Genomic DNA, 8,706 nt, shown 5'->3' with positions numbered 1-8,706 from the left:
GTTTACATACACAATGATTTTTATACTGTGTTATCCTACCCTTTGCTTTGCTTTTTACTTTATGAATGTCTGTATTGTTTGTTATAAGCAATGTGTATTACATTCATCATGAAGACATACAAAGAAAAAAAGGCCCAAAGATATAAAAATAAAACCATAAGACAAATATTAAACTGGGAGAAAAATTCATCACACATATGAAAAAGAATTATTATCTTTAATAATACCTTGATGGAAAGAGTTCAGGGAAACTGATAAGAAATATATCAATACCTCAATAAGAAAATATGGGCAAAGATCAAAAAGATTTCACAGGAAGGGAAATGGCAAATGGTCATTCTGCTACCACTATGTTTTTTTTTTTTCTAAAACAGAATTATATTTATTCTTCTGTTGAAAACATTTGTGTTTCTTCTTCATTTTCTATGAGGTTAAGAAGAAGGAAGTTGGTATTACATGCTGAAAGAATGTTAGAAAACTGTAGAATAATTGAGTCAAAATAGTATTATATACAAGTATTAATAATACTGTTTGATACTTTTATTAAAAGTTAGTAATAAAAGTATCAAAGAGTATTATTAATACTCTTTGACTTAGTTATTCTACTTCTAAAAAACTATCCTAAAGAAAAAGTCTGATAGTTCCAAGTTTGAGTTGTTTAACATGTGGTTTAACAAAAGTTAAAAATTACTATCCCAAGGTATACATCTGGAAAATGGTTAGTAAATAACAGCATATAGTATGTCATTCCAAAATTTTTTGTAAAATAATTGATGATATTATCCTCAGCAAACTAGTGTATGAACAAAAAACCAAACACCTCATGTTTTCACTTATAAGTGGGAGCTGAACAATGAGAACTCACGGACACAGGGAGGGGAACAACCCACACTGGGGCCTGTCAAGGGGTGGGGTAGGGGGACAGGAAGAGCATTAGGCAAAATAGTTAATGTATGCTGGGCTTAATATCTAGGTGATAGGTTGATAGGTGCATCACCACGGCACATGTTTACCTATGTAACAAACTTGCACATCCTGTACATGTACCCTGAAACTTAAAATAAAAATAAGAGTATTAATAGTTTAATTGCTTATTACATATTGTAAAGATACTTCCCAGAGAGGTCAAGTCATTTTTTACCTTTGTGTTCTTTTTTACTTCAAGTTTATTACTTATCTCATCTTCTTTTATTCCTCTCAATATCTTCCTACTTTCGGAACCCCTCTCTGGTTCTGCACGCTCTGTGTATTCTTTTTCCAACTAAAAGGTCAGTCACCAGTTTCTTTGTCCCAATTGATATATATCATGAGGGAGCTGATATCATGCCTTTATCTCTTCTATTTCTTCCAATGTAGGAAATAATTATGTACTTTAAAAAAATCACACCTTAATTTAGACCTTTTATTTTTCATGACATGAGAACGTTTCAAACTGCCATACTATATATTCATAGATCTCCACCTTAAAAGTGTAACATTTCAAGCTTTAGTCAGTATACAATTACTCCTTTTTTACATTCACCATTTTTGTGCTGCTACCAGGAGCTTTTTCAGCATTTGCTTTGACTTCAGTCATCAGTGTATTTCTTACTACTTTTGCACAGATCTGGGAGTTTTTGACATAGCTGAGCCCAGTCTGTTACCAGTACATCCACATGATGTCATGACAGCAGATCAAGATTTGTTATTGGTTCAAATCTTCAAGCTATATTGAACGGTGGGCTAGGTGCAGTGGTTCATACCTGTAATCTCAGCACTTTGGGAGGCCAAGGCAGGAGGATCACTTGAGGCCAGGTGTTAAAGACCAGCATGGGCAACATATAGGGAGACTCCTCTCTACAAAAAAATTAAAAATTAAAAAAAATATTGAATGGCAGTTCAGCTATCTCTGCAGCTAACACGTTGGAAGATCACAGGCTGGTCAAAACAACAATAACAACAGCAATTCTTTTGTTGAAGATAATAGAATGATAAATTATAAATGCTTCAGTGAAATGTGATAAAATGATCTGTATTTATGTCCTTAGTATGTAAAAATTTGATAGTAAGAAAACATTAAAAATTTACACATTGCACATCAATGTCTGCTAACATCACAAAAAGAATGATGAACGGGAACTATGTCTTCTTGATGGAAAAGAAACAATTTGCCACACATAAAAAAATTTAACATAAAGCTGATTTAATTTATAGGGAACATAAGTGACAGAGAAACATGTTAAATTATATCAGCAACCAGGAAAATAAGAACCTGATTTACAAGAATTATAAGAAAACACAAGTTGGAGGAAAAATCTAATGACTTAAAGAAATATAGAAGATACATTAACTAATGCAATGTTATAATCTTGTTTGGATCTTGATTCAAAAAAACTGTTAAAATAATGATGTATATGAGATCATTGAAAACTTTAACATTGATTAAGAAATTAATGATGGTTTGTACTTGTTTTTGTTTTTTCTGTGATAATATTATGGTTGTGCTAAATAAATAGTCCTAAGTTTGTCCTAAAATCTCTAAAATAATTTTTAGAGATACATACTAACATATTTATTGGTAAAACATACGATGTTAAGACTCTGAGTTAGATTTTTCATAGTCTTTTTGTGACTTGGGATTAAAATTTACTCCCAAACTGAGAAATTAACATGAAAAGTAGACTCGAGTGACAAAACACTTGAATCACCAACAAGAGCAAATATAAGACCATTTTGGAATTTCTAATTTTTTTGTTCGTTTGTTTGAGATGAGTTTTGCTCTTGTTACCCAGGCTGGAGTGCAATGGCGCAATCTCTGCTCACTGCAACCTCTGCCTCCCGGGTTCGATTGATTCTCCTGCCTCAGCCTCCCCAGTAGCTGGGATTACAGGCATGTGCCACCACATCTGGCTAATTTTGTATTTTTAGCAGAGATAGAGTTTCACCATGTTGGCCAGGCTGGTCTCAATCTTCTGACCTGAGGTGATCCATTTGCCTTGGCCTCCCAAAGTGCTGGGATTACAAATAGGAGCCACCACGCCTGGCCAGGAATTTCTTAAGAGCAGCTCTCTCCACATGGATTGCCAGAGAATGACCTATTTAAAAATCAACTCTATCTTTTCACTTATCTTTCCAGTTTAACTTTCTCTAGAGCCCGAACACAACAATCCTTCAGTTCCACCAGAATCTCTAATTTATTGATCCTATCACCTTTTCATGATCCTGCACTTTTTAGATATTCTTACTCTTCTCCTTACCCTGCTTAAAATCCATGATCTGGCTTTACAATTAGTATACACTGCCAACTCCATTGCATCTCTCTGCCTTTATGGTATTCACTTGGTAGAACGGCAACCTTGGTTAAAACCCCCTGTCCTCACTGCCCTGGCATGCTGCAGCTGAATATGGCTGGGAAAAACACTGAAACACTGACTGGTCCCACTTTAAATTCATGACCTTAAACCTCAAATGGCCCCTTAGTGCTGCCAAGGAATTTAACTACACATTCCAAGTCCATTTCCTTTTCTCCTCTCCTACATCAGTGTTCTATGCGTTCTCTGTTGTCAAATCCTGGGCACCTTCCCTCCCATCCTCTCAGATGACAAGTCAGCTTCCTACTTCTCTGAGAGAGTAGTAGAAGTTAGAAAAAAAAAATCTACAAACTTGCATTCTACGAACTTGCATTACCATATCTGCTCACACTAGTCAGACTGCCAGCCTTTATTCTTTAACTATAGTTGAAAGATTCGTGCATTGACTCCAGACTAGCCTTTCAAATTGTGTACAGGACACCATCCCCTCCTGATTATTTGATGACTTCAGCAATTCTCTTTTCCCTCTCCTACATCATCGACTTATCCTCTCTTCTGGGACACTTTAAGTAGTAGATATGCTTCTATAATTCCGTCTTAAAATATGTGTGCATGCATGCACACCCAAACACACACATACCCAGGAGAAAAATGTCTCTCGATTCCACTTCCCCCTCCAGATTCTCCCTCATTTTCTGAACTTTATTGTAATTAAAGTCGTAGAAAAAGTTGTCTATATTCATTGACTACAACTTCCCTCTTCCCATCAGGCTTTTGATCCAACCACTTCATCCTAACTGATCTCCCTATACAAATACAAGGGTCAATTTTCAGTCCTCATCCCACTTTACCTAACAACATCATTTGACACAACTGGTCATTCCCACCTCCTAGAAACACTGTCCACTTGACTTCAGAATTCCAGTCTCTCTTGTTTCTTCTCTTCTATCTCTGGATACTTCTCTTAGCCTCTCTTGCTAATTCATCCTCTTTACAGTGAATCTCTTAACATTACAGTGCCCCAGGGCTCAGTCTCTGGACTATTTATACATGCACCTATGGTGATGACATCCAATCTATGACTTAATATCATCTCTATGTCATGATTGCCCATTTTAATTCTCTAGCTTGGACCTCTCCTGTGAATTCCATATTTATGTAGCAAATTGCCTATTTGAAATCTCCACTCAGATGTCTAATAGATATCTCAAATTTAAGATGTCCAATACTGAACGCCTTTATTTTCCCACCCTCAAATCATGCTGTATGTAGTTACTTAATGGAAATTACTTTTTTTAAAGTTGCTAGGCCCCAAACTTAAAGGTATTGTTGACACATTTTCTTCTATCACTGCCCCCATCCATATCCAGTAGGGAAACTTATTGGCTCTACCTTCAATATAACATTGGTTTGATCAATTATTATCATTTCTACTGTTTCCACTTTGGTTCAAGCCACCAACATCCCTCACCTAGATAACTATAGTAGTTTCCTAAGTGTTTTCCATGCTTCTACCCTTGACTCCTTTAATCTATATTCAAATAATATGAAAATTCAATTGCTACTTATTATGACTTACAAGACTGTATGCAATCTCCCTATCCACTAAATGCACTACATCTCTTGCTACTTTCCCCAAATTCTATTTTCTACAGCCATACTGACCTACTTGCTGTTCCTTGAAGATGCCAGTCACTCTCCCTCATTAGGAATTGAAAAGATCTTCTCCTGGAGAGCTCACTTTCTCACCTGTTTCAAGTCTTTGCTCATATAGTATTTTCCAATGAAGCCAAACATGGCTATTTCATTTATTCTGCAATCACTCCCACTGTCACTGTAAAACTGTCACATGCTCTATATTTTTGCCATATGACCTATCATCTTATAATATATAATAAAATGTGCTTATTTGTTATGCTACTTGTGCATCTCCTATCACTACAATGTGGAATCCATTGAGAAGAGAGAATTTAATCTGTTTTCCATTTATACATTCTCAGCGCTGAGAAAATGATCTGGCATTTATAAGAACTCAATTAATATTTGTCAATAGAATAAACAAATCTAAAATCACAAAACATTTGCAGATTTTTTTGTTATAAAATAACTGGGTAAAGACTAAAAATATGCATGTTTAAACTGATTAAAGACAAAATAAGGGAAAAACAAATGCGAAGAATAAGAAAAGTGACACAGGCTTATCAATATCAAAATGCCAAAAATAGCATTTTAACATGTAAAATATAAATAGAGGGAAAGTGCTACACAAAAATAAAAGAAATAGTCCAATAAGAAAATGATACTACATGAACTGTATACACTGGATGGCATAGTTTTGAACTATTAAAAGCAAAAATGTACAGAATTACAGAAAGAAATTAACAGATGATCACAGAAAGATTTTAATAAATTTTTACCAAAAAGGTGAAGGAGAGGAGAAAGGTCAGTTAAGATATAGAAGAATCAAACAATAAAATTATCAGATTTTATCTAATGTTTATGTATTCAATATGTATTATTTAGTATTTATATTATATAGTACTCTCATTTATTTATACTATTTAAATATTAAGTATATCAATATATTTACCCCTATAAAGAAAACCACATGGTTCATTTTTCTATTTTTTAGTTTTATTTGTTTATTTTTACCAGCCCAAGTTTTCATCGTTTTAAAATAACCACATAAAAGGCCATAAACATTTCTTGAAAAATTAATGAGATGCATACCATATTCTCTAATTTTGATTCAATTAAATATTTTTAAAGTAACAAACCCTCCATAAATTTTGGAAACTGATATTTTAAAAACTTAATAAATATGCGCAAATTTTTGTATGGGTTAACGGCATAGAAACAAAACAAAGTAGAATGAATATCTGTCAAGTCTTATGGGGTGTAGCTAAACTATAACTAAGGATGAAATTCATAGCCTTAAGTATATTTCTTTAAAAAATGAGAAACACGACGTGTTTGGGCTCGGGTGGGCGTTGGAGGTGTCAGGGTGTAGTGGGCGGAGAAGACTCTTGGCCAGGCAGATGGCTTCCTGGTGGCAGGGCATGGGGGCCTCTGTGTGCCGGAAATCTCTACAGCACCAGGAACAGCTGGAGGACAGCAAGGAACTGCAGCCTTTGGTCAGCCATCAGGAGACCTCCGCCGGAGCCCTGAGTTCCCTAAGCAGACAGTTCCAAAGGAGGCTGCACCTGAGAGCTGTTAACCTCAGCCTCCAGGCAGGACCCTTCTGGGAACGCCTGGAAACAACAGAGCCAGGGCAGCAGGGCCTCCAGGCTGCGGCTCCCTCAGCTAAGAGTGCCTTGGGTGCCAAGTCCCAGACAATCCAGGAGTCCTGCCAAAGCGGCACCAAATGGCTGGTGGAGACCCAGGTGAAGGCCAGGAGGAGGAAGAGAGGGGCACAGAAAGGCAGTGGATCACCAACTCACAGCCTGAGCCACGAGAGCACCCAGCTGTCTGGAGCCGCCCCTGCCCGCTCAGCCGCAGACCCCTGGGAGAAGGAGCATCACCGCCTCTCTGCCCCATAGGCTCACGTGCCCACCCAGTAAGGCTGTCAAGGTGGGAGGCTGCCTTCCGGAGCCCCTACTCCTCAAGAGAGCCCCTCTGCTCTCCCAGTGAGTCTGACAGTGACCGAGGGCCTGCGGGGGCAGGAACTCAGCACCTCCAGAAGCTCTCCTAAGAACTGGACGAAGCTATTATGGCGGAAGAGAGTGGTCACATGACCGTCTCTCTCATTCATGACGGAGGAAGTGCTCTGCAGCTCTATCTTGCAGGAAACAAGACCTGTCTGACCACCCAGGCTTCATACCAAGGATGTCTGTGCTTCCAGTGAGCTTCCTGGAGGAAACCCCCAGGAGTCATCAGTACCCCTGGGCCATGCTAACAAGGATCTGACTAACAAGGAGCCCAGTGCCCTCCTGCTCCAGCCGCATCTGGACCCATCAGTGACTGCCTGCCACAGCCTGGGAGTGTCTTGTGGAGATCTTGCAGAGGTAGGGACAATTGTTCCTTCTACTTTTCCAGGGACTCTTGGGCTTAGAAACTCACCATACACTTGACCTTGAGTCTTGTATTTGCTTCATCTGTAATGTGAAGTGCTAGCATCAGATGTTTGAGAGCTCTGAGCTGTGTACCTGGGTGCCTGGTTTTTGGGGAGTCATCCACAGAATCACTCACCCACTGTGTTTCCGATGCCAAGGCTCTTGGGGGATCCCACTCTCATCCCTGCTTTTCCTACCAGGGACTCCAAGGAAGGCATAGGAGATATTTCCAGGCTTAAGACCATGGGCTCACGGGTACCTATTTATATGCCCAAAGCAGAGTACTGTGGGTGTGCTGGGAGGGGTAGCCCTGTTCAAGAGCAATTTCTGCCCTTTGTAAATTATTTAAGAAACCACCTTTGTCATTTTATTAGAAAGAAACCAGCGTGTGATTTTCCTAGATAACATTGCATTCTCATAATACTGTTTGCATTTTTTTTAAAAAAGAGAGAAACACTTAAAATAAATTAGTTAAACATTCAAATCAAGAAACTGCACAAATAATAGTGAGAAAACTTGGAAAGAAATTATTTTTCAAGAGATATGAACAGAAATTAATGACTAGTAGACCAACTTAAAAACAGGTGATTAATAAAATCAATTGATTCATTAAAAGATAAATAAAAATACATTATCAAAACTAATCAAAATAATAAAGAAGCCACAAATAATTTTAGGAAAAATGAAAAGAATGAATGTTTTAAAAGTCACAAGACAGCACCTTGAACAACTTTGTGTCAATAAATTTGAAAATGTTTAAATTTCATTTTTTTCTGGAAAACGTAAATTATCAAAATTGTTTCAAGAAAAAATATAAGATATAAATAAGCCAATAACCATTAAAAATTACATCAGTAGTCAAAAATTTCTCCCTTAAAAATGAAACCATACAAAATTAGTTTTATAAGTGATTTTTCAACCAAGTCTATGAGTAAAAAGATGTTCTATATCGTATTTTAAAAACTTTCCAAAGAGTAGACAAAGAAAGAAAATTATCTGTTTACAAAATCTAAGGACAGAACCAGAAAAGTACTGAGCAATTTCACTTATGAACATAAATGCAAAATTCTCAAATAAAATATTAGAAAATAAATGTCACCAGTATATAACATAACACATCATGACCAAGTCGTGTTTTCTGAGGAATAAAGTGATATTTCAACATAAAGAAATTAACAATATATTCCACCTCATTAACACAAGAAAAGGAGAAAAAGTAAAAAATCATTTTAATAAATGCCGAAAAAGTATTTATTGCACTAGATACTCATTTATGCTAAATTGTTTTTTAGAAACCAAAATTAGAAGAGAGCTTCTTTAACTTACTTGAAAAGGTATTTACCAAAAACTCCACAAACACCATA

General features: G+C 36.8%; 1 pseudogene; it reads left to right on the top strand.

Annotated features, from left to right (window-relative positions):
- Window positions 1-6,328: 6,328 nt before the first annotated feature.
- On the top strand, window positions 6,329-7,134 carry LOC102123942 (protein PIMREG pseudogene; annotated as a pseudogene).
- The last annotated feature ends 1,572 nt before the right edge of the window (window positions 7,135-8,706 follow it).

Source organism: Macaca fascicularis, chromosome 5, assembly GCF_037993035.2.
Source record: "Macaca fascicularis isolate 582-1 chromosome 5, T2T-MFA8v1.1".
Taxonomy (NCBI): domain Eukaryota; kingdom Metazoa; phylum Chordata; class Mammalia; order Primates; family Cercopithecidae; genus Macaca; species Macaca fascicularis.
The sequence above is the reverse complement of the archived record's forward strand: the minus strand, read 5'-3'. Positions and strand labels throughout refer to the sequence as shown.